This window comes from Rhinoderma darwinii, chromosome 3, assembly GCF_050947455.1.
Source record: "Rhinoderma darwinii isolate aRhiDar2 chromosome 3, aRhiDar2.hap1, whole genome shotgun sequence".
NCBI lineage: Eukaryota > Metazoa > Chordata > Amphibia > Anura > Rhinodermatidae > Rhinoderma > Rhinoderma darwinii.
Window position 1 is genome coordinate 12,537,173 of NC_134689.1, and position 27,920 is coordinate 12,565,092.

Here is a 27,920-nt window from a genome sequence, read left to right on the forward strand (position 1 = left end):
TATAAGTAAATATATATATATATATATATATATATATAGACACACACCTACATATATACAGTATATCTATCCATCTATACACACACATACGTATATGGATATGTGCCATGAGGTGTGTACCTGAAAATCTATGTATACAATGGCACCCCAATTCCTTTGGGCAAATCTCACCCTATTAACACCCAGCTGACACGTAGAATTCCCCTATTCGGTTTTCGATTCCAGTGGGTGCGCTGCCCCCCCCCCCTTCTCTCTTTCTCCTCTCCCACAGTAACTCCCCTGCCTTCACTTTAAAACCATCTGCAAAAACTGAGCCGAAGCTGCTTGGCTCTTTTCGAGCTATGATCTTGGCACAGAGTCAAAAGCTGATAAGCACTTGGGCGACAGAGCTCAACTGCTGGGCTGGAAAAAAACCCAGCTGCCATGATTGCAGTTTGATTGAGTGCGCTCACAGGAGAAAAAAATCACACTGCACAAGAAAGACGAAAAAATGCCAGAGGATTGTGTAGAAGATCCACCATGCAGGAGGAGAGAGAAGTGTCTGCCCTCCATTTTCTCTCCTCTCTTTACTGCCGAACTCAGCCTTGCCTGCCCTCCCTCCCCTTGTATAACCTCAAGCAAGCCGCAGAAATCATGCCAAATGTCACGTTGCTGGTTACCCAGAACATTTTTTTTTCTTTTTGTAATAAACGTCCCTTCCGTATGGTGCTTTATAAACTGCCGGTGAGATAGCAGCTACTAAAAAAACACAAAAAGGGCAAAAAAAACACTTGAGGAAACCAGAAAGCGACGAGAACGAGAACCTTTCTCGCTACCAGATATTAAAAATGTACTAAAAAAAACCCCAAAAACAGCAGCTCCTTAACCCTTTGCCGGTGCAAGCGCTGCCACCTCCTGCAGCAAAGATGTTACACTTTCTCAGAGATGGACGGACCGCATGAGAAAAAGAGCGAGCGCGCGAGTGTATGATATTTTTTTTTTTTTCTTCTTTCCCCAAGACCAACATTTGGCTTTTTCCATTTGTGGCAGATCACTGTACGGCTATTGTAAGGAGAACATCCTGCCTCTTTTGGCATCGTTTCCAAAGGCTGCTCAACTAAGTTCAGCAGAACAAACTTTTTTTTTTCTCTCTCTGCCGAAGAAGCAAGACAAAAAAAAAATCCTGCACGCTTTTCCCCAGGTTTCTTGCTTTCTCTCTTTTATATTATTTTTCCTTTTGTGTTCCTTTTTGCTTTTTTATATATTATTATAATTTTTTTTTTCATTTTTTTTTTACATCAAGGAGTTAAAGCCAAATCTTAGCCGAGATCCACAGAGGGGAAAACTGACTGAAAGAAACCAAGGTGGGGTCTTTTCTTATCCTTTGTCAAAAAGAAAAAAAAAATCCAAAAACAGGAGCCGTGGTAACTAAATATGGCTGCCTGACGTGCTGTAATCTTTCGATATGCCTAGTTAACACCATCCTAACTTCACCTCCAGCATTCTACCTCCCACCCCTTCTGTATAAACGCCCGTAACGCTCTCACTAACCTGTATCCCCATTTTTTTCCTATTCATTCTAATGAAAACATCCGCCGGACTCTTCCTCTCCCTTCTTTACAGTGAGCTGTTTGCAGTCTCGATGGTACAAGCCAAAAAAGCAAAGAGAGAGAGAGAGAGAGAGAGGAGGGGGGGGGGGTAATCAGGCCTCCACCAGCTAATTCTCTCATAGCAACAGTAGTTCTTGGTACGTCTGCTTTGGCATACATCAGCAATTCTACCCCGGCCAAGTGTCCCATTGCGTCATCTCTCGCCATTTCTCTCAACCAATTGAATGCTCTATGCTGTAATCAAAAAATATATACTTTTAACTTCATTGGGAAATTTGAAGGAGGGGAAAAAAAAAGGGCTGGAGTTAGTGAGAGAGAGACTATTATACGTGCATCGGCTTGACTAAACTTTATGGGGCCCGTAGCTCTGCCTGTGTACCGAGAAAGGAGGAACAGGCATTGCGGGTCAAGTATTTGCGTCTTTAAGGTTTTATTATCCGGTACATAAGGCTCATTCATTCCATATGTGACTATGCATCAATAGAATGTAAACACACTATATATATATATATAATCATAGCTATATACATAGGTACAGCTTCATACATAGGAAAATATATACGACTGTAATGTATACGGATATACATGCATTGTAAGGGAGAGACAAAGTTAGCACAAAAACTATATAAAAAGTTTCGAGACAACAAAAAAGTAACAAAAATAGTCACATTCCCCTGCGGGCAGGATGTGGAGGACGCTGTGAGGTTTGACTTCAAAATAACCCAACATGTTCAGCTTACGGCAGCTAGACCAGATCGTGCAGGTCCTAATATGTACCAGGGATATTATAATATAATAATAATATATATGTGTGTGTCATGATTTACACTGTCACTGCTCTCTCTAGTCCGGGCCTACATCCTATATGGTAAATTATACACAGACTACTGGAGAGAGAGAAACACCATTTATAGTTGCACGCTGGACCTTTAGTTTCTGTCGTTAAGAGTTTTTTTTTGCTGCTGTTTGATGCATCGTGTGTGTGTGTGTGTGTGTGTGTGTGTGTGTGTGTGTGTGTGTATATATATATACCGGTATTCACATTTAGAGGCAAGGCTTGTTTGTTTGTTTTAGGTTAGAATTAGAGATGTCTGATGTGGTATAACATTTATTTTGTTATTAGGTGCTTTACATTTTTTATTATTATATTTTTGGTTTTTATATTATTCTATACCAGTGATTTCAAGGACAGAAAAATGCAATATAGGTCAATATCCTTAAACTTTATACAGGAAAACATACACAAGTTTTAGGCCTATGCAGCACAGCATAAATTAGACCAGTAAGCAATTCTGTATCCGATATACTATACAGCAAAGTGTTAATAAATAGACAGACAGACAGACAGACAGATAGACAGACAGACAGACAGACAGACAGACAGACAGACAGACAGACAGACAGACAGACAGACAGACAGACAGACAGACAGATAGATAGATAGATAGATAGATAGATAGATAGATAGATAGATAGATAGATAGATAGATATGAGATAGATATTAGATAGATATGGGATAGATAGATAGATAGATAGATAGATAGATAGATAGATAGATAGATAGATAGATAGATAGATAGATAGATAGATAGATAGATAGATAGATAGATAGATATGAGATAGATAGATAGATAGATATGAGATAGATAGATAGATAGATAGATAGATAGATAGATAGATAGATAGATAGATAGATAGATATTTCTATGTAGCAACTCTTGAATAGTTAGATATTGCTGGTTCTTGGGACAGGATACCACATCTCTCTCTCGCTTTACATATATATGTGTATGTATATATATATATATATAATGTATATACATAGGTGTTTCGCCTTGACTGCTGCCGTGATGCAAACATACGCAGTCTGCTTTCACTTTCTGGCAGCAGTGGACGCGGCTCGTGGCTTCGTGCAGCGGTTCAGGCTTTTCTTCTCATTACTGTTCTCAGACCTCTGCATTTAAAGCGACATACAAGTTTAGGAAACTGCAATAAGAAAAAAGTAAGAAAGCTTCAGAGTCAGTAATAGCCGCTGCCCTGCCCCTGGTTAGGGCCTGTCCCCCTGTACCCTATATACCCTCTCCCTGTCACTTGTCACAACCGGCTTCTTGTGTGGCTTTCTGTCTCGCTGATTTTCCTCATAATAAATTGAGATTTGTTGTCGTACACCCGTCATGGCTGCCATTTTGCCATAAGACGTAAAGGATATCATTTTAATATAATGATATAATATCAATATAATGTAACGGCGATTGTGGTTATGTATTGGTCGCCTACAGGGCAACATATAAAGGGTTAAAAAATGAGGAAACCTATAAAGCTGCAGAAGCCGGGTGTATTTTATTTCACTCAGAACATGATGCAAACAACACGTTAACTCATTACCTTCCCGCCATCCAAAAACAACCGCCCTGCTGAAGCATCTATTTATCTATCTATCTATCTATCTATCTATCTATCTATCTATCTATCTATCTATCTATCTATCTATCTATCTATCTATCTCATATCTATCTATCTATCTATCTATCTATCTATCTATCTATCTATCTATCTATCTATCTATCTATCTATCTATCTATCTATCTATCTCATATCTATCTATCTATCTATCTATCTATCTATCTATCTATCTATCTATCTATCTATCTATCTATCTATCTATCTATCTATCTATCTATCTATCTATCTATCTATCTATCTATCTCATATCTATCTATCTATCTATCTATCTATCTATCTATCTATCTATCTATCTATCTATCTCATATCTATCTATCTATCTATCTATCTATCTATCTATCTATCTATCTATCTATCTATCTATCTATCTATCTATCTATCTCATATCTATCTATCTATCTCATATCTATCTATCTATCTATCTATCTATCTATCTATCTATCTATCTATCTATCTATCTATCTATCTATCTATCTATCTATCTATCTATCTATCTATCTATCTATCTATCCACATATCTCTATTTAGTGGAATTATTCCGTCTTTTTCTACACTGATATATATATATTGACCGTCCAATCTAAGAAAAATAGAGGTCCTGAGCCCGAGGGCTTGTAATAAACAAGGGACTAGAAAATGGTCGTTAAATAGACAATACAATAAATAGAATAGGTGACAATAGTTAATGGTTAACCTCTTTCTTGCCAAAGTGCCGTGACTTTGCTATTCTATAAAAGCGAGCACATGGATCACTCAGGAATTGTGTAATTCTGTCTGGAACGGACATCTTTACAGCATAGCTCAGCATTATAGAATATTCTACATACAGTACATGTGCGTCCCTCATACTGAGACCTGACAGGGAAACTGAAGAATGTTTCACTGTAAAGCGCAGATTAAACATGACAATAAAATGATAAATATATATATATATTTATACAGATGGGTAGCGAGATATAAGATATATAGATAATTTATAGAGAGATGGATAGATATGAGAGAGATAGATAGATAGATAGATAGATAGATATGAGATAGATAGATAGATAGATAGATAGATAGATAGATAGATAGATAGATAGATAGATCGATAGATAGATAGTTATGAGATAGATAGATAGATAGATAGATAGATAGATAGATAGATAGATAGATAGATAGATATGAGATAGATAGATAGATAGATAGATAGATAGATAGATAGATAGATAGATAGATAGATATGAGATAGATAGATAGATATTAGATAGATAGATAGATAGATAGATAGATAGATAGATAGATAGATAGATAGATAGATAGATAGATAGATAGATAGATAGATAGATAGATAGATAGATAGATAGATAGATATGAGATAGATAGATAGATAGATAGATAGATAGATAGATAGATAGATAGATAGATAGATAGATAGATAGCAAATTTGCCTCAGTATCCCGCTTGTTTCATGCCTGGTCATTATCCAGACATTATTTTATACTTTACTACATTCCGACACATGGAATTCCAAAACTAGAGATTATTATGTGATATGTATAAGTGACTAAAATTCACAAATTTACACCCACAATCTCTATGTACTTTATGCCTTGTTGGATGAATTTTGGTATTTTTGTATTGTTATTCTCATCTTTCCGAGAAACAATGTTGCATTTTCTGCTGGTTATTAACCCCTTGTAAACGCAACAGTTACTGTGTAAATAAACTGCGGTTTTCACTCATTCACGTGGTCTGCGTCATATTGAGAAGACAAAGTGTCTAATTTTCAGAATAAGATTTTTACAGTAAGATTAGACATTACCTGCAAGTTCATATTAGTCCTGAGAATAGAAATACTGGTTTTATATTAAGTAATCAGAATTTACATTTCTCACGCTTGTGTCTGACATATAGACCTGTATCAATAAATGATTCTAAACCAACAGACAAAACTGCCCTTTAAAAAACAAAAAAAAACAAAGAAATCCTAAATGTGTGTGTAATCATCTATATATAGAAATAGATCGATATAGATAGATAGATGATAGATAGATAGATAGATAGATAGATAGATAGATAGATAGATAGATAGATAGATAGATAGATAGATAGATAGATAGGAGAGTAATAGATAGATAGATAGATAGATAGATAGATAGATAGATAGATAGATAGATAGATAGATAGATAGATAGAAGACAGAGATAGAGAGGCGATAGATAGATAGATAGATAGATAGATAGATAGATAGATAGATAGATAGAAAGAAGAGTAATAGATAGATAGATAGATAGATAGATAGATAGATAGATAGATAGATAGATAGATAGATGAGTAATAGATAGATAGAAGACAGAGATAGAGAGGCGATAGATAGATAGATAGATAGATAGATAGATAGATAGATATGAGATAGATAGATAGATATTTCTATGTAGCAACTCTATGTAGATACTGCTGGTTCTAGGGACACTACATCCCACCATAACTGTAAAGGATTTGCCAGACACAGCTTCTGTGTCGGCGCCCATAGGTAATCAGTCTGCACCTGCTCCTATGTCTGTGACACTGACTCCATCTTCCACCACTCAGGATGGCAGGCTTAGGAGTGGGAGAGCCTATCACAGCCTGGCCAGATGGAGCTAGCTCCCGCCCACTGTCTATTTATACCTGCCTTTCCTGTTCCTCCTTTGCCTGTGATTCTTCTCTGCTTGTTTCCTGGCTTGCTGCTGCTGCTTGTACTACTCATCCTCTGCTTGTTATTTGACCTTGGCTTTCTGACCACTCTCCTGCTCAGCGTTTTGTACTTCGTTCTCTCCTGGTTTGACTCGGCTCGTTCACCACTCTTGTTGTTCACGGTGTCTCCGTGGGCAGCTGCCCCATTTCCCTTGCTTCTGTGTACCCTTGTCTGTTTGTCTGTCTTGCACTTACTGAGCGTAGGGACCGTCGCCCAGTTGTACCACGTCGCTTAGGACGGGTCATTGCAAGTAGGCAGGGACTGAGTGGCGGGTAGATTAGGGCTCACCTGTCTGTCTCCCTACCCTGTCATTACAATAACTTTAGGTTCCCTTGTTGTTTGCTTGTGGACCTTCTATAAATACAGTAGTTTCAGGTGTGAAGGTTTCTTTCCTGCCTTGTCCCTACTTCTCGACAGGAAAGATCATAGAATAACCGAAATATAAGACAAAATAAAAACAATAAACTCTCACACAAGTGACATTCTGCTGCTTCTGCTGCTCTCAGGTGCTCTGCTTTCTCCCCACCACAAGCTTCTGCTCTTATTCTTTCTACGTGATCAATTCCTGACTTGTAATGAGGCAGCGCGGCGGATAATCTCTGGTGATAGTGACGCCATTCTACAGCTAATAACTTATCGGCAAACATTTCTCATGCCTTGCACCTATAGTACCTGGCTTGGTTTTAGCGGTAGTTTATTCTTTGTCGCATATGGTAAAACAATGTTTGTCACCACACGTCGCCATGTCATACAATTAACCCATAATCTTATACAAGCACATACTGCAGATCTGTTTTATAGCCGGTAGGCCATTGCTTGTTCCTCTTTAGGGTATACACACAAATGGGATCATAATGACATATATATTATCTTTTATATTAATGTCCATACAAAAAATGTGGCAGAAATAATGGTGTGTACAGAGTCTAAGAGTAAAAAAAAAAAAAAAAAAATATTTTAAATGTATGTAAGTGTGGCAGCTAAGGTGTGAAAATAGCCTGAGTAAGTAGAAAAAAAAAAGCAAAAACATTTTCAAAAAATTATTTTACAAAACATGTCTATTACTATTGGTAGAAAATTGGAAGGTCATCAGATTATGTGGCACTTTTTTTAAATTGCGAATTTCAACCGCAGATTCTAAAATGTCTCGTTAAAGCCATATGTCACAATAAGGTGCCAGAAAAGGCCAAAAAAAACAAAAACCGGCCCGGGCATATAGACACCGTGCTGTCATTTCTAAGAGCTGTTCTCACACGCTACACAACAGAGATGGAGAGATTTACGAGGACTCTGCAGATGGGTGCACACTGCCAAATTTTTACTGGGGTATCCGCCACATTTTATGGGGACCCTCCTTTGTCTGTCCGCCCCGGAGCTGCAGTTTTATCAGCTGCTTTCTAAGGGGAAAGCATTTTCAGACCAGCAAAGTCGCTGCCAATTTTAAAATTTCATGGTTGGGTTTCAAAAGAAATTCTTGCTGACCTACTTTAGCAGCTTTTCTCAGCCCTATGAGAGATGTAAGGATGTTTTTGTTTTTTCTCATTTATTCCTTTCACTTTGAGAAGGTTTTTTTTTTTGTTGTTGATGGTATAAAGAAGGCCTCCGATGGCGGTGAGCTAGTTCATCGGCTTCTGTGGAATTACAATTTGGATACATAACACAATCACCTACATAGTATGTGAAGAATTATCCGGCACACAAACAAATGTGGTTCAATTTTTCGGTTTTATTATATTGAATTTGATGCCATGGGCAATGTGCGTGCAACGTTTCGGTCCAAAGACCTTCGTCAGGCACTAGATCCCACTTGGCGTTTGTTTATTCTGTTGTGGAGTGCTGCAGTCAGTATGGCGGCTTGCCGCTTAGTTCAAGCCGCCATACTGACTGCAGCGCTCCACAACAGAATAAACAAACGTCAAGTGGGATCTAGTGCCTGACGAAGGTCTTTGGACCGAAACGTTGCACGCACATTGCCCATGGCATCAAATTCAATATAATAAAACTGAAAAATTTAACCACTTTTGTTTGTGTGCCGGATACTTCTTCACATACGATTGGGTTGGGACCCTATTCGTGCACCTCCTTTAGTCTTGTGCTCTCTGAACCAATACCGAACAATCACCTACATCGTAAATAATGCATCATATGTTTGCATTGAAACTACCGTTATCAATTGAAGACGTCAAAAGATCCAGAAAACGAAGAATTTTTTATTTTTTTAAAATTATATAAAAAATTTAAAATAGATTGTGACACTGGGATCAACTACAACGTGAATATTTTGTGGAACAAGTATGGCAGCAATCGGGGACGACGTCTGCATGGAGTTTGTATGTTCTCCCAGTGTTTGCGGGGGTTTCCTCCGGGTACTCCGGTTTCCTCCCACGCACCAAAAAACGTACCGATAGGGAATTTAGATTGTGAGCCCCAATGGGGACAGTAAGTGCGGAGCTCTGTACAGCGCTGCGGAATATGTTGGCGCTATATAAGTAACCGCAATAAATAAATTATAAATAAGAGGGGGGAATATGTCAAATCTTTAGAAAATAAGGTAACGGGGCAGATTTATGAAAAATTGTGAAAAAAATTGTCTTCAGCTGAGGCAAATTTGCATTATTTTTCCATTTGGAAACTTAACATTGAATCGACACTTTAAGACTTTGCTCCAACGATGATTTGAATGTGCCGTGCTGGTAGAGGTCCCCCCTGAATTTATTCATCGCTTGAGGGTCTATTTTGATGTCCTTGACATTTGTTTTTGAACATATCAGATAATACCTGGCTACAATACGCACAAATATGGAAATTATGTTGTGGATTTCGTCAATGCTAAAAAAAGGTGCCAAGGATAAATCTTGTTACCATATCTGGAAATTAGGGACGGATGGCAAATGTATGTGAGCCATTAGAGTTGGTCATGTGACAAAGGCCTGACTTGATGCGAGAGAAAATCTCAGTGATTATGACTCAATACCGTTGGCGAAATTTTTTTATTCCTTATTTTATAATCATATATAAGTTTTATAAGCTACTGGCTATTTTTTCCCAATTGGTCAAGTTCTTTCAAATCCATAGCCAACAATCTGTACAAAAAATGAATGGAAATTGTTGGCCAATAGACTGGAGTTTTTGGTATAAATTACCAATTTTCGGCCAATCAGACGTTTCATTTTTGCATGTGAGGATTTTTGTCTGACTTGTCAAATGTTTGGATTGATATCGGCCTAATGTTCTTTGAACGATTGGTCGATGGTCCATCTGCAGGCTGGTTTTTACCCCACAGGTAAGGTCAGCTTAACCCTAAACATTTAGATCTTATTTGAACCATTTTTCATAACTTTGGTTCAACTTCCACACCTACCGCCCTTACGTTTTTAAAAAACTCTCAAGGAGTTGCAGTCCCTCCTCTTTTTCTAAACAGTCCTGTAAGGCTTAGAAAATTTCCCTGGTCCTTCCTTTAAACGATCCTGCCACAGTTCCGGCATTCCGGTCCCCCGTTGTCTTCTTTCCAAAATGGCCACCTCAGTCTCAGACTTCCCTATGCAGAGCAGTCTTAAGACGTCTAAGACATGCCTCCCACTGCCCGCTGATAGACCAGCGGCACACTGGAACAGCGGCAGGATCGTTCAGGAGGAGAACACTAGGAATGTTGACTATACCGTTTCAATGTATTGTCAAATTTTTGGACTTCAGGGTCGCTTTAAGATAAAAAAATCATTAAACTTTAAAAAATGAACAATAAATAGAAACTTTTAATTTCTTGTCTTCTGTTTGATTCAGCCAGTTGTATCTCTTTCTGAAAAAGCAGGGCCCATATGCTAAGTCACTATGGCCGCCATTGTAGCTACCACATGGTTAGTCGCCCAGTGTGAATAGAAAATGTTACCAACTTAAGCAGCAAGTGTTGGACATATCACCATAAAACTAGGTTACGGGCCAACTGAATGACATTGTGGAAGATGTAAAGGAGGTCATGCTGATTTTTACACAAATTTCCCACAATTGGTGAAACAAGAAAACGGGTGAATAGAGTTTTTAACAATTTGATAGAAGACGACGGAAGGATGACGTCGCCTAATGAAGTGATAATACATAGATCGATAACTAGGTTCTACAACTAGGTACAACTTAAACGATAGTGTTGAAAGTTAACAATAACAACTCATAAGTCACACATCTTAAAAAGGATCATCCTACTGAACTGGAACAAGATTTGCTAAGTTCCATATATGAAAGAAAAATTAAATAAAAATTAAAAAAACTAACATAAAAAAATCGAACTATCCTCATCTCCACGGATGACAATCGTACAATAGTCACACCTAAAGCAACAAAACACCTCTTCTACCATAACACTCTCAAGACAGAATACAATAAAACCACTCCATTAAAGACCACCGCTTTCATAAGACAACCCTTGAGCTAGACCACATTTTTATGTGAGAGATTTTCCATTTCCTCATAGATTGTTTTTTCAGGAGGACCACCCCTCTAAAACACCATTTCTAACATTTTGGGCAGTCGTCTCAAAGAGGTTTGTCTGTACGTGATAGCCCCCAACATTGTAAGACAAGCCATACGATCATCAGATTGAGCATATAAATCAGGCTGTGTAACTTGCTCATGGGTTTGGCCTAAATGTCTGCCTTTAACCTCTTAAAGGGGTATTCTAGCCTCCAAATTTTTTTTTACCTAACCACTGATTAGGTGAATCATTCTAGATCGGATGGGGACCGATCGCTGAGACCCCCACGATCACTGTGCTCGACTGTTTTTGTCAGCCCTATAAACTTTGAATTGAGCGGCACCACGCATGCCCGGCCTCTGCTCCATTCAAACGGCGTTCCCCATTATTGCGATCGGTAGGGGTCCCAGCGCTCGGACCTCATCTGATTTAGCAGACACTATTACTAGACAGCCCTAGCTGCCTTTGATAGGCCCAGGGCTGTCACCATTTCCCAGTCATCCCCCGCAATCACTTCCTCCCTTTGTCTGTACCACAATGTGCACTGATCGCAATGCTTCAGGTGTTAAACGGCCGGTATCAAAGTTTTCTCTGATCTGGCTGTTAGTGCAGGAGTGTGGCTTTTAATTCAAGCCACATTCCCTCTCCTGATCACATCTGTTGTGCCTGTGCGATCAGTGATGATATCCAGTGATAACTTCCGGCTGATGGCGTACATGTATGTCATAATGCGTTAAGGAGTTAAAGGGGTTGTCCCACAAAACACATGTACAGTACCTCTATCCACAGAATAGGGGATACATGTGTGATCGCTGGGGGTCCGACCGCTGGGACCCCCAACGATAAGGAGAACAGGGAACCTAAAATCCCCCGAAGTGCTCCATGAGAAGCTTGAGACTTTCGGGGTCAGTGTCCGGCTTGTGTGTCTGGCAGCTCCATAGAAAGGAATTGAGCGCGGGTCCCATTAAAGGTTTCATTGAGAAATACTAAAGAAAGTTCTAGTAAAGATCTCCATCTAGAGCTAAAGAAGTGGGTGGCAATGAAAACAAAATGGATCTTTGACCAATCAATCAAATTCTTCCATGATGAGCAAACTAAAGTTTTTTCTTACTTGGAAAGTGTCAGGGTGACCCTGTGTCTTCAGAGAAGACAGGGAGCTGAACCGGTCAAACGTCCCCATTTTCCCATTGGAAACCTGTGATGTCATAATGACGTCATCGACCTCCAACTGTTTAATGAAGCAAAGAGCCTCAAAACAAAAATGTTAAACAAATTAATAGATCAATAAACATATAAAATATATAAAAAAAATCAAATTAAATTGTTCTTGGGTATTGCTGTGTTGCAATACCCAAGAACAATTTAATTAGATTTTTTTTTATATTTTATTTGTTTATTGATCTATTAATTTGTTTAACATTTTTGCTTTGACAGTGTAAAGTAAAGTAAAAAAAAAAAAATTTGGCCAAGTAGAAAAAAAACACCTTTAGAATGTGCCATTCCAAGGGGTAAAATTGGGGTATATTCACACCCGGCAGATTTGTTGCAGAAATTTCTGTATTCCCTACATCTGCCTGTGGGTGGCTTGTAGCATCAATGACCTTGGTTCTTAAGAGGTTAAAACATTTTTATATGGTTTTTGCATTGCTTATTGTGTTGGAAGCTTCGCTTCTGTTCACTTGGTTTACTTCCACCATCGTCCTGTTCCTGCTGATACCTCATCTCCGTACCCCCCAACAGCAAAACCCTTGTTACTGGCTATCACCATCGGCAGCAGGATGTGCTCCCTGTTCACTCCAGTCACACACCAGCTCGTGTGTGCAGGAACATATTAAGGGATTAGGATGGGCATGGATTTTTTAATTACTTTTTGTCTTCCGAGATATCTTCTCTCAGATAATTCGTCCAGGTCGTGTTCATTTACACACCATTTTTAAACAATTTACGGCTTGACAGATTAGGGTCAAATGTAGCAATAATAGGTATAAATTAGTAAAAACATAACTGGTTTCGGTGGATGGAAATTTTCTGTGTCTGTCGGAATTTTTTGGACTTGCCTAAAAATTCTTCTCGTTATTTGCAATTGTAGATTGTAAATGTAGATCTGCGCTATAGACTTCTTCTTGACATATTAGTCAGGTCATTAAATATTGGGGTATTTATAGGAATGTGGCCAACATTATTGGCATGTCTACTCTCAACTATAGACTTAGAAGTTAAGATATACTCATATATAAATATATAATGCAAAAATATATAACAGTAAAAATGTTAGGCCAGTTACACACAATGGCCATATTTTTGGGTCCGTATTTAAGCCGTAACACCCGACCCGGCCCCTCTGTGGTTCTACTGCACCGCACTTAGACCACTGTACAGTTTTAGGGCGCTTTAAGTTAGGATAAGTAGAACTAAGTGGGACTGGGTGTTGCGGCTTTAATACAGTCCCTAAAATGTGGCCATTTTATGTCAGTGTGGAGGAAGTCGGCCTTTACTGTGTAAGCAACACTTTGTAGCTGCTTTTGTATCATCCAAAGAATAAAAATGCAAGTAACAAAGGTAAAAAATATATTCTGTATCTTATTCTAAATAGGAACCTTTTCGATTTTGAGTTTGTGTTTTATATAATAAAACATATGAAAAAATACTTGTTGAATTTCTAAAACTAGGCCTTCACGAATCTTTGGGTCTTTAAAATTTTCATCAGTGCCCAGGAAAAGGAAGAAAAAATAGAGACTTTTTTGTAAGCGGCTGCCAGACACCTCTGAAAGCCGCTTATCTACTATGGGAACAAAGGATCGGGCATGTTGAAATTCAACATGCCCGATCCTCGTTTCCACTGAGCTCTGCCGTCAAGGGAGACTTGGGACACCCCCATACACATCAGTGGGTGGGTTACACTCTGTTCAGCCAACTTTCATCTAATGTGTATGAGCACCTTAACAGGTGCGGGATTATCCAACGTATAGATTATCCGATGTTCATAGAAGCCCTGTTATAGTATTCCGCCATGTCGAAGAGGAATCCACAAATTGGGTTTCTGCTCAGATTTGTTATGGGCTGGGAACAGGGTCCGCATTGTTTTGGGTTTTTTAAGTTAACGGAGAGGGACTTTTCTAATTTTTATTGTAGATCCAAACAAATAGGTTTTACGGCTTGACAAACTCTCAAAAAAAATAAAAATGTAACATTTATTCCCAATGGATTTATTTCCCCCCACAATTTTACATTTGTGATTATTTTTTTAATAAGTTTATGGTTATGTTGGCTAATGAGTAACTTTTATTTATTTATTTTTTTTACATTTTTTCCTCTCGGACTGTTCACTAGACCGTTCTGAATCGAAACTGATGCCAAAATTAGCATCTGCTGAATCACATAGAAATGACTGTAATGCGGTGATGGAACCTTTTATTTATTTGACAAAAGATGCGTAACAAAGTAAAAAATGAAACCTTGTGTGAATGAGGCCAAGTATATATAATGCGTTAGTGTGTATATAATACAGTAAAGTAAACAATACTCAACTCGAATATATAACAAATGATATATTTCTTACTCATATAGAAAAACAAAAAGTTCATCTTCATTAACCCAGTGATTCTATGAACGCACGTGCCTAAATTAGTTCTCTATTTTGTGATGCCCCTTTGAGAGCAGCTCCCATTGAGAAGTGAACAAAGGCCATGACCCAGAGGTCAGAGAGTAACTGAGGAAGTCTGACCTTGCTTTGTTGGGAGCTGCTCTGTTTATTTTGCCTAAGTAAAGATCACCAATACATTAACTAAAGAGGATTAAAAGGGTTATACCCCTAGGGATCTGATTCAGGCAAGTGTCAAAATCCAGCACGCAGGACACGTTACACTGCGTTACTTACCAGCAATACTGTCACATGGAAATCATGAAGCTGACAGAACCACTTTCCAATAATAAACCCCATTCTGCATTCAGAAGGCTCATGACTGTCAGATAGATAGATAGATAGATAGATAGATAGATAGATAGATAGATAGATAGATAGATAGATAGATAGATAGATAGATAGATAGATAGATAGATAGATAGATAGATAGATAATGAGATAGATAGATAGATAGATAGATAGATAGATAGATAGATAGATAGATAGATAGATAGATAGATAGATAGATAGATAGATAGATAGATAGATAGATATGAGATAGATAGATAGATAGATAGATAGATATGAGATAGATAGATAGATAGATAGATAGATAGATAGATAGATAGATAGATAGATAGATAGATAGATAGATATGAGATAGATAGATATGAGATAGATAGATATGAGATAGATAGATAGATAGATAGATAGATAGATAGATAGATAGATAGATAGATAGATAGATAGATAGATAGATATAGATATGAGATAGATAGATAGATAGATAGATAGAAGATATGAGATAGATAATTGATATATAATAGGCATATACATAGATAATAGATACATAGATAATTTATAGACGGGTGGATAGATATTAGATAGATAGACAGACAGAGATTGATAGATATAGATAGAAGAATAGATTAGAGTGACATATAATTAATATAAGATAGATAGATAGATAGATAGTTAGTTAGATAGATATAGAACAATGAAAGATATAGGCATACGAATAAATGAAAACAATTCTAATATAAAGGACCAGATCTCACACACACACACTATCTATCTATCTATCTATCTATCTATCTATCTATCTATCTATCTATCTATCTATCTATCTATCTATCTATCTATCTATCTATCTATCTATCTATCTATCTCATATCTATCTATCTCATATCTATCTATCTCATATCTATCTATCTATCTATCTATCTATCTATCTATCTATCTATCTATCTATCTATCTATCTATCTATCTATCTATCTATCTATCTATCTATCTATCTCATATCTATCTATCTATCTATCTATCTATCTATCTATCTATCTATCTATCTATCTATCTATCTATCTATCTATCTATCTATCTATCTCATATCTATCTATCTATCTCATATCTATCTATCTATCTATCTATCTATCTATCTATCTATCTATCTATCTATCTATCTATCTATCTATCTATCTATTTTCATCCCAGACTATTTCCTTTGTTCAATAATTTTATACTGTGAAATATGAACATATAAGGGAGTTTGACAAAAATAAATAAATAAAAGAATGACCTCGTAAAAGTTAAAATATGAGCTTCTGAGTGTTCGCACATGAAATAGTAACATAATTATATATACGTATTATATTATATTGTAATATATAAATTCTACTTATAATTATGGCTCCTTCCACACTAATGATCAATAACCCCCATTATACATCCGTCGGCACAATGAAGCTGTTGAGAATATTTACCGTCTATCCAGGTTCTAAAATTTCCATTATTTAATTCTTAAGTGTTCATTGTTTCTTTCTTCCAGTCATAAAAAATGTAACTTTCCACCACTTTCAAATCCGTGCAGATTTTGACAGGTTTGATACCGACTGAAATATTAACAATAAAAAGTTGCAGTCTGTTCTTTTAGGGGTTGTGTCAGTGCCAAAATCAATATCACCGTATACCCGAGCTCTCATATAATACTTATAAGACGTGCACACTGCTACGCTCATTTGCCCCAAGTTGCAATAAAAAGCAACAACTTGGCAATATGCCCCGTGTTTGCTTGTTAAATTCCCCGAATAACTGCAGCCAATATCACTGCACATATAAAAATTCCAATATCACTGCAAATATATTCTAAATTCCTATATCACAAAAATTCTAATATCATCAATATCATAAAAAATCCAATATTACTAACAATATCATGAAGAAAATCTAATAACACAACTAATAGAATAAAAATGGCAATATCGCTACTAATATCATAAAAAAATTTCAATATCAGTACCAATATCCTAAACATGACATTATCACTGCAAATATCCCCAAAATTCCACTATCTCTACTAAAATCATAAAAAAAGTCCAATATATCCACCAATATAATAAAAATTGCAATATCACTGCAATTATTTAAAAATGTCTATATATAGATATAGAGATCTGTCTATATATATATATAGATAGATATATAGATAGATAGATAGATATATATATATATATATAGATATCTATATCTATCTATATATATATATATATATATATATATATATATATATATATATATATATATATATATAAAAAAAGTTTTTATTTTATTTTTTTAATTTAAGCCATTTTTGTCCATAGCAACAATTTTCATGGTAACATACATCCGAGTAGCATTCATAAAAAAAAAAAAAATTCTCAAATGGTATCGTAGGTAAATTTAGTGGAAGGGAATTCATATAAAAAAGTTGTAAATATTCTGAAAAGGATTTATCAGTACTGTAATTTTATGGAAATAACTATTCTGAATAGCCGATCACTGATAACATAGATCAGAAAGTGAATCAATCCATTAATTCATACAGGTCTCCATTCTATAACCTGCAGGTAATTGATAATAGTATCATCCAAATTTTCGAGGGTTTAAGTAGATTAAAAAGACGAAAATGAGAGTGGTTACGAGTTTCACATTACTGTATTACTTGTTTTATTTTAGGAATTAAGAAAATCGTAAAATATAATAATAAACTATAATAATTTTCATTTATTGAGCATCAACATATTCTGATTCCCCGGGAAGCCGTAAAAGCTCCAAAAACATAACAAAGATTGTAGAAAAAACATATTGACTAAAATGTCGAAGTAGGGAAGACGTAGACCTGAAGTATAAAAAAATCATTGTTTAAATAGATCTATTACTAATATAAAATATTAATACTGTCCCCCTAAAAATTCATTTTTACATTGTTAATAAAATACTGAAAACATCACCCCCCCCTTTTTTTAAAAAAAATATTTCTCTTTTTTTTTTACATACATTTTTTTTATTTATTGAATAATATTATATTACAGTTGTTTGCTACCATTAGCCACAGAAACTTGTGTCCCTAAGAAATAGTTATAACTGTATCATATTGTAATATTTATATTTTAATTCTATTTCTATTCAGAGTATATTTAAGATGAGAATTAACCATATCAAAAATTATTACCCAGTCATTTTTCATACTGACCCCTCTAGACTCATTCTAAATACATGATATTTTGTGGACATTATTCGAACACTTATTTCCACACAAATTCTGATATGTGCCAATTTTATAGTCAGAACTCTTTGAAATTTAGGAAAAAATTTAGATATTTTTACATTTAATAAATATTTTATTTAATGTGTATATATATATAAAAATGATGTTTATAAAAACATGCAGACAGGCATCAGACATTATGGGTATCACCTACTTTTTTCTCAAAAAAATGACAACTTTTCAAATTTTGTATCCAATTTTAAAATAGTGTGCAATTGAGTAAAAAAAAAAAAATTGGCAAATTTATAAATAACTGCTGATAAAAAATAAAATATCTGTGATCATCAGATTAAATTTAAAGAAATATATCTATGTTTGCTTTTGTATATATAATTCATATTACAAAGTAAAAACCGGTACGATCTCTCTATATAAATAATAATATTAATAATAATATATAAATTCTAAATATATTTTCACAATTTAAAAATCAATTATATGTTACATTCTATCCAAACCGTCTCACATTTTTATCTTGATACCTATAAAGTATAAAAAGTTAACATTAATCAATACTTCATATATATGCTCGGATTAATATTTCTAAATGAATATTTAGGCACACATGAAGATTATTGAAGATTTTTTAATGCTACCATTTATTTGGAGAACCATATTTCACCATACAGTATCAAATGAAAAACATGAATAATAAAAATGATTAAATGTAATTTTAATGGCAAATGATCAAATAAAAACAGAAAATGAACACATTAAAATGCATTAAAAACATAGTAGCGATTACATGAAAGGCAGAAATATAAAATATATGGATATTAGAATGTGAAAAATATTATCAGATAATACGGCCACTTAGTATTAATAACCTTTATTAATTCACTACATGGTAGTATAATCTCTAATTGGTTTCGTCCTGAAACGTAATGTTGCTAAAAGATAATGCATTCGCCTAAAACTCAATGAAAGCAATTTGTTTTATAATTAAAGTCTATATATACACAATTATAAGTGTGCATGAATGTCTGTGTATGGTTGTATATGTGTTGAATGTATGGATGTATATGTATGGTTGTATATGTGTTGAATATATGTATGGATGTCTATGTTTTGGATTTATGGATGTCTAGTTATAGATGTCTATGTGCTGAATGTATGGATGTATATGTATGGCTGTATATGTGTTGAATATATGTATGGCTGTATATGTGTTGAATATATGTATGGTTGTATATGTGTTGAATATATGTATGGATGTCTATGTTTTGGATTTATGGATGTCTAGTTATAGATGTCTATGTGCTGGATGTATGGATGTATATGTATGGATGTCTACAGTTTCTGTTTGATGTATAGGTTTCTATGTATGAATATTTATAAGTTAAAAGTATGAATGTCTATGAATTAAAATGTATAAAGGTGTATGTATGTATGTATGTATGTATGTATGTATGTATGTATGTATGTATGTATGTCTATGTATTGGATGTGGGGATGTCTATATGTGTTAGATGTAGGGATGTCTATGTGTTGTATGTAGGGATGTCTAAGTGCTGTATGTAGGGATGTCTAAGTGCTGTATGTAGGGATGTCTAAGTGCTGTATGTAGGGATGTCTAAGTGCTGTATGTAGGGATGTCTAAGTGTTGGACGTAGGGATGTTTGTATGTTGTATATAGGGATGTCTGTGTGTTGGATGAAGAGCTGTCTATATGTTGGTCATTTACATTGATGTCAGGTTTCTCTGACTTTATGCCAAAACATTTAAAGAAAGTATGAGTACAGGAATATTGTAGAATTTAGTAGAACTTCATAATTACTAGTAAAAAAAACTTAGAAAGGCGAATATGAGCAAAGATAGAAGGCACAGGACTGCCGTAAACGTAAAATATCATGTGTACCATTTTCCTCATAATGAATGTTTCCTTACGGAAGTTATTCTTATCTTTAACATATAATAAATAGGTAAAAATAATTCTCATTCTCTTTCAACAAAGCTAAACAGTCTATTCCTCATGTTGATATTATACTGTAACTGAGTTCTACTATGTCTTCAGAATTTCATATACAAATATACAAAGACATATAGATATAAATTTATATACAGATAGAGAGATAGATAAAAATGTAGCGCAATAATACAAATTTACCATAATTTGTATTTCTTCATATTTTTGGTTTCGAAATTAAAAAAATGCTTTTTTTTTTTTAAAGAGAATTCTACATTATTTCGGCTGTGAACCAGTTCAATAAATAATAAAGCAGATAAGATTATCCAATAGAACGTTCTATGCCCTATGGCAGCGATGTCCAGTACATCTTTTATACCATATTGATCGGCTTAATAATAAAACACATACGACTTTGTCACAGAATGGGTTAAAGCGTAACAACAATCTGCAGAGTTGGTCAACAAAACAGCCGGGCACACAGACTGCAGCGTCAGTAGTAAAGCTTGGGACAGTTCTACGTTTTCCCTACGTAACCCTTTAAAACTTAATCCACTGTTTTTCTCCCAGCCGAGCATCTAAACTGTGTCTAACCGCCTCATTATCTGTCTTCTGACACTCATTATACCGCCATACAAAGCATCTTAACCCATGCAGTCAGCACCGGAGGGCTGTTTGTTAGGTTTCCAGCTATGAAAAAATTGCAATATATACAGTAAAATAAACTCCATGTTGAGATTGTGCTATTTTTTTGTGCTTTTTCTATGTTTTTATTTTTTGTTATCCTTAGAAATTTTTTTGCTCATTTTGTTCAAATTCTGATGGCACCTATACATTCTTATTTTTTTCCCCTTTAATTTACTTATAAATATTTTGGCTTTACCACTTCACGAAGGAAAAAGGGTAGCACTATTTATTTTATTTTAAAAAAAAATATAGAGATAAAATATATATAAAAAAATATTTAGTCAATTGTAAGACTGATATATAAAAAAAAGAAATACATTTCTTAAAATATGATTCAAATAAATTAAAAAATATATAAACTTTTTCCTAAAGTATTTTAACTATGATTATTATTTATATTATTATTAATTATTATTATAAATATGTTATGCCTCCCAATAACAGAGACCACATCAATAACATTAGTCCTCCAAAACGACAACACTATCACAAAATAATATTAATAAAATCTTTTATTCTACATGATGAAAATATAAACTTCTATGTATCAAAAGCCTGTCGTAAGCTGGCGGTATACACGGTTATTCATCAAAACACAGAACTCTCAATACAGAGACGATATTCCTGCTGTATTTCACATGGGACGGGACCAATAATATAATTCCTTACGTCTTTGATGATATGTTCATATTTATAGTAACAGTGTAATATAATAATAATAATAGACCACTTCATCGTATGTGCTCCCCTTTAAATATTTGCACTCTATCTATCTATCTATCTATCTATCTATCTATCTATCTATCTATCTATCTATCTATCTATCTATCTATCTATCTATCTATCTATCTATCTATCTATCTCATATCTATCTATCTCATATCTATCTATCTATCTATCTCATATCTATCTATCTATCTATCTATCTATCTATCTATCTATCTATCTATCTATCTATCTATCTATCTATCTATCTATCTATCTATCTATCTATCTCATATCTATCTATCTCATATCTATCTATCTATCTATCTCATATCTATCTATCTATCTATCTATCTATCTATCTATCTATCTATCTATCTATCTATCTATCTATCTATCTATCTATCTATCTATCTATCTATCTATCTATCTATCTATCTATCAATCATCTATCTATCTAATATCTATCTATCTAATATCTATCTATCTATCTATCTATCTATCTATCTATCTATCTATCTATCTATCTCATATCTATCTATCTATCTATCTCATATCTATCTATCTATCTATCTATCTATCTATCTATCTATCTATCTATCTATCTATCTATCTATCTATCTATCTATCTATCTATCTATCTATCTATCTATCGCAATTAGTGCTCTTGTTCATTAGAAGTAGAAAGTTAATTTTCATATTCTATCATATTATTATTATTATTATTATTATTATTATTAATAATAATAATCATATAAATATTATTTGCAAATAATTCAATAACAATACTTATTTCATATCTCACTGATAGGGTATAGGGTGTGTATAGAGTATTTTATTGACAGCTGCAGGAATAAGCTCCTCCGTACTGGACTGCACGGCCATAGAACAGGCTTCCAAACTAGTAGAAAAAAAAAAGTTTCAAAAAAGCTGCCTTATTTTCAGCAGCCTCAAGTGGAAGCTTCCTTCTCAACGTGGAAAAAAAATGCGCTGAGAGCAGCAATTTTAAAGAAGAATCTTATTTTTACTTGATGCCACTACACCCCACCCCAACTGCGCCCCTCCCTAATCTGCTGTGATCTACAAAGAGGCATTAATCTATTTCACAATGAATTTGATTCTCCGGGATCTTCATTACTTGTTTTTTCTCGCAATATTCTCAGTGTTATATCAGCAGCTGCATCATTGCTGGAAGGAACTAGATGTCAGTGTGCGTTCTCCTCAGATTATCTAAAGTTCATAGCCCATAAAGACTTTGCCGGGCTGACAATATGAATTACATTGCTTTCTGTTTTACCACATATGTGCCTGGGAAACACACGGTGCTTCATAATGTCTGTACATGTACAGATGGAGCAGACCTGAATTTGTCATTTAACTGTTTGGGGATGTATCACTTGTGCACTCCACGGCTTCATGCACAACCTCTATACTGTACAGAGCCGTAATACAGCACCTATATCAGTCTATGGACCATACTGTACCTCCGTATGCCTCTGTGTGAAATCAGAAGGTTGTTGCTGTTGGATTCCATATGTTCCTCTGTATTAGAGAATATTCTATATGTTCCTCCACCATGTGCATGACACCTTAAGGTAGTGGCACATACGAAACGTCAAACTCAGTTCTGCTACGTGAGTGTATATTTAGTTGCTGTTATTTTCGAGCTCTTCCAACTTTCTGTCTGACTGTGTACGTGAAAATTGTTGCGGGTCCAAAAAGTTTTCAAAAACTTTACACAGTTCACTTTCCGACATTTTCCTGTGCTCCTTACATCCACAACCTGACACTTTTTACATTTGTGGTTCAAACAAATATTCCTGAACAATAAGGTAAAAGAGTAACTACAATAAAAAAAAATAGCAGCGACCGTCTCAAAATGTGTGTTGTCCCTTGTGTATTGTATGTGGCAGAACAGTATGAGACTGGCACGCATAAGACAAAGGGCTGTGCCATCGGAGAGGCCCACTGGTGTTTATAGCCTATGCGGAGGCTCACGCTGGCAGTCAGAGCCCAGAATGTCTCAGACGTAGGTATGAATATTCATGTGGAGCCTGCACCTTGCCACAACTAATATTTAACCTCTACGGTGTCAGAGGCTGCCACGCACACGGCAGGAGAAACTTTATGTAGCAGAAGAGCAATGAATGAAGCAATAATAAAGGAGGCAACTAATATTTATTTCAGGATATAAAACCATCACGTTAAGTACATCACGCAAAATATAAGACTTTATGCACACAACCGTAGTACCGGTCTACAATACAGTGCCCATTGGAGTCTACAGGCCCATAATGTGCCTCTGCGTGCCGCCAATGTCATACATGGCATATGGACTTTTCTCATTGATTCGTCTTAGGCCCCTTTTTCAAAAGCTATATTGGGCTCTACACCCAAGTACTAATGCCCTGACATGCCACATTACCCAGCAATGACAGTCTATATAGAGTATATACACAATTCAATGTGTATAGTGCGGTAACTCCATGTAGCGGGACTGCATTAGTATCACCTTCTTATTTATTTATGTTGCGTCGTCATATTTTGTAGCGCTATACGGAGGTTAGCACCATTCACGTCAGTCCCTGTCGCCAATGGGGCGCCCAATCTAATTTCCCAATCTAATACACACACTAGAGTTAATTTCTTAGAAAGCCAATTGACCAATCTGTACATTTTTGGATTGTGGAGGCAAAGCGTAGAATCCGGAAGAAGTTAAGGTGAACACGAGGGGAACATACAATCTCCATGCAGATGTTGTCCTTGGTAGGATTCGAACCCAAAGTAATAGTGCTAACCACTGAGCAGTGGACTTATGTGGCTGGGTGGGCAATGCTGATAGGCCTTGTTGGTACTGCTAGTTATTGCAGCCCCTATAGCAATCTTACTGTTTTGTATATTCTATTACATCTTTTTAACCGGTTTAGGTCCAGGTACCGATTCGCCATTTTTAGCACGTGTTAACCGGCTATAACTTTTTATTTGTTGGGCTACCGACGTGATTTTTTGGAATGTTCTTTTAGTGATCAATGCAGTTTTCTTTTCCTATCATTTGTATATACATAATTAATGCTTTTTGTAGCATTTTAAGGCTTATAGCCTGAATTTTTTTTAAACATATATATTTTTTTACACTGTAAATTGTGATAAATGACATGCCTAAGGTAGGGTAGTTAGGTCAGGGCTAGCGTTACAACACTGATTGACGAGGGAGAGCGTTTTTTTGTTGGGTATTTTATCTGTCATTTTTGTTTAATTTATATTTATTTTTTATTTTGTTTATTATTATGGTCTGTCCCTCAAAGGTCAGAAAAGACCTTTAGGAGACATTATTATTTAATTTAATTTTTTTTACACCATACTTTTCCACTGTATCAGGGGACATAAACCTTAGGCTAGATTCAGACGAGTGTCGGCAACCACAGACGTGAAAACTGAAGTTTTTCACGTCCGAGGTGCACCCTTGCGGGACACGTTGTCACGGATCCCACCATAAACTAGAGTCTATGTAGGGATGCGTGACACGCAGTAAATTAGGACATGTCCTGTTTTTTCACGTACTCTTCACACGCTCCGTTGAAAGAACGGTTCGGTTGTGTGAACGGCCCCATACATGAGTCCGTGTGACGGCCGTTGTTTTAACGGCCGTTACACGGACAAAGATACCCGCTCGTTTGAATAAGCCCTTATTCTAGTAACTATTGTCTCTGTTAGGGTGGCTCTGTGTCTAGTTCGACCCAGCAGCAGACTCCTTGAGCGCTGTGTACGTTATTACAGAGAAGACAAAAGCGGTGACATTTCTGTCTTCTCTTCAGGGTCTTTGGCAGTCCCTGACTGCCAGGCACCCGACATTGAGCTGCCCAATCACCAATGGGCAGCAAGCATAAACTAGCGCCGTATATATACAGTGAGCAGTCCTCAACCGGTTAAACTGCTCAAAAAGAGCCGCCGCTCTGCATCATCTATTGTAACAAACTTTGTCCAGGCAACTAACGCAGGCACAGTGTGTTTCAATGGAGGATGCAGAACAACATGTCTAGTCACATGCTCCTCCATCCTCGGCCATATTATGGACGGGAGCAGCGGGCGGCAGGAAGATACAGCTGTAATAACAAGGGGGCGTGGCTTATGAAGACCAAAAAACAGCGCTGAACTGCATATAAAGACAAGTGAGTACGTTTATTCAAATAATGTTTCGAATGCAATCCTAATAATTTTCCTAAAGTGGCCAACCCCTTTAACAGCTATAGTGCTAGGACGAGAGTAGCGCTATTTCAGTGTCCTCATAAGGGTCCTCATTATTACATTTGATAAAAAAAACTATAACTAATATTTAAAGATCCAGTAATATCCAACATATTTTCTTTTATTCTGTCCACACAGGTGAATAGACCAACAAAAAAGGCCCCGCACAGGCGGCACACCGGACATTGGCCAACTACCGGAGAGCATGAATACAGAAGGTAATTTTTAGGGACTTGCTTCTGCTTATGTATACACTTAAAGCAATTGTCTGGTTTAGAAAACTAACTTTCAAATACCCTCATAGAAAATTTTGAGTTAATAGATTTCAGTCTTCCATTCAGGAACCTAATTATTACTAACCCTCTATTAGCCAAGGAAGAGAGTGTTTGCTGCGGGGGAAATGTAGCATTACATGGCGGTCATTCAAATAAATAGCTATCGATGTAATGCAAGGAAACGAGGGTCCGTCGGAGCGGGAGCGCCAGAACAGTCTTCCACAGAGGGGGGTCCTGAGCTGGGGGCAGGGGTTCGTGTCATAGGGCAACCCCTTGAAAATATAAAAATATAAAAGTAAGGCTCGGCTATCTGCAACGGAGACTCGCAGCGCTATTCTTCCCGTCAAAATAAAAGGAACCATAACATAATTCTAAAAATGCAATGGGGTACGTTGGACGCCAGTGGTGTCCATCATACGACGAATTCAGCACTGGAATGTGATTTCCATTATAAATGGACACAACAACGAAGATGGGAAGAGTGCCCAAATCAGAAACATTGCAGGTATTTTTTATTTATTTTTTGCGAACGATCTCCGTCTACCCGGCCAGTGCTAATAGAGTCACATCCACTGTAGGCGTCCTTCCCTCACATTCTCAGTCATCTAAAATTTTTAGTTCAACATCTTTAAACATATTTTTCTTTGTCTTCAGGGGTAAAAAAAATAAATCGGGTTAAAGGAATGAAGGTTAAATGACAAAGACTATTTTATTGGAATAAAAGAAAATTGAGTATGTATCCTTGGACATAGTGGATGTTGAATATCGAGATGAAAACAAGCACCGCCATCTGACAATTATTGGTTCTCTAAAAATTGTATGAAATGGGTAAGTGGCTTGATACACATCTTTATTCACACAATACAACACGACTGAAACATTCCTCGGGGGGGGGGGGGGGGGGGGATCTTCATAATGCTGTTTTTGAATGAATCATTTTATAATGGTTAAAATAAAATCAATACATTATGGCTGGTGATAGGATTATGTTCTTTATTTCACTTACAATGCGATGCTTCTGAAAGGCACATGGCAAGAACTCTGTATATCAAGAAACTTTGTCCTTTATATTGTCATGAAATATCAAGGACAAACCTTTTTGTATTTTTGTATAGAAGAGTGGCACTCTGAGTAGCCTCTCCTGCCTCTCGAAACATTCACGCTTGGCTACTTTGTGTTATTTTCCTGTCCATACGGACCTGGAGAGCGCTAGAGAAGAAGCTGGGCAGGACCTTTCTCTACAGACCATGGTCAATTTTAAAGTAGTAAAAACGGCAACACCCGTTACATATTGAATATCGGTACCAAGGATACGGCCGGGATTTTACTCAACTTTACAATGTATATTGTGAATAAAATTCAGTTAGTGATTAAAAGGAGTGTGACTATTGATTTTATGCTACCAAACTGCTGACACCGCTAGGTAGCTATTGGGTAACGGATTAGTGACATACCCGTGTTTCTGCTTGCATTAGTGTAATTTTATTTCTGCCGTGCGCCGTTCCTGTCAAACCAGGAAGGGTCCCGCATCTAGCGCTCCTACCCTTCCCTTCTCCTGTGTAGTTGATTGACTGTTGAATCAACTGCAGGGAAGATGCCGGACTCCTTCGGTGAGCATGGAGTGAGGCAGAATAAAACATATTATTTCCACTAATGCAA

The 27,920-nt window shown here is 36.0% G+C and overlaps 1 long non-coding RNA gene across 2 annotated transcripts in view; it reads left to right on the forward strand.

The window, feature by feature from the left end:
• The first annotated feature begins 1,023 nt into the window (after nt 1-1,023).
• LOC142748731 (uncharacterized) overlaps nt 1,024-27,920 on the forward strand; it is an 85,755-nt gene continuing 58,858 nt past the window's right edge. For both annotated transcript variants that reach the window (XR_012882299.1, XR_012882298.1), the window contains exons 1-4: nt 1,024-1,180; nt 1,283-1,343; nt 26,125-26,204; nt 26,916-27,089. This is a non-coding gene — a long non-coding RNA (uncharacterized LOC142748731). The remainder of the gene's footprint in view (nt 1,181-1,282; nt 1,344-26,124; nt 26,205-26,915; nt 27,090-27,920) is intronic.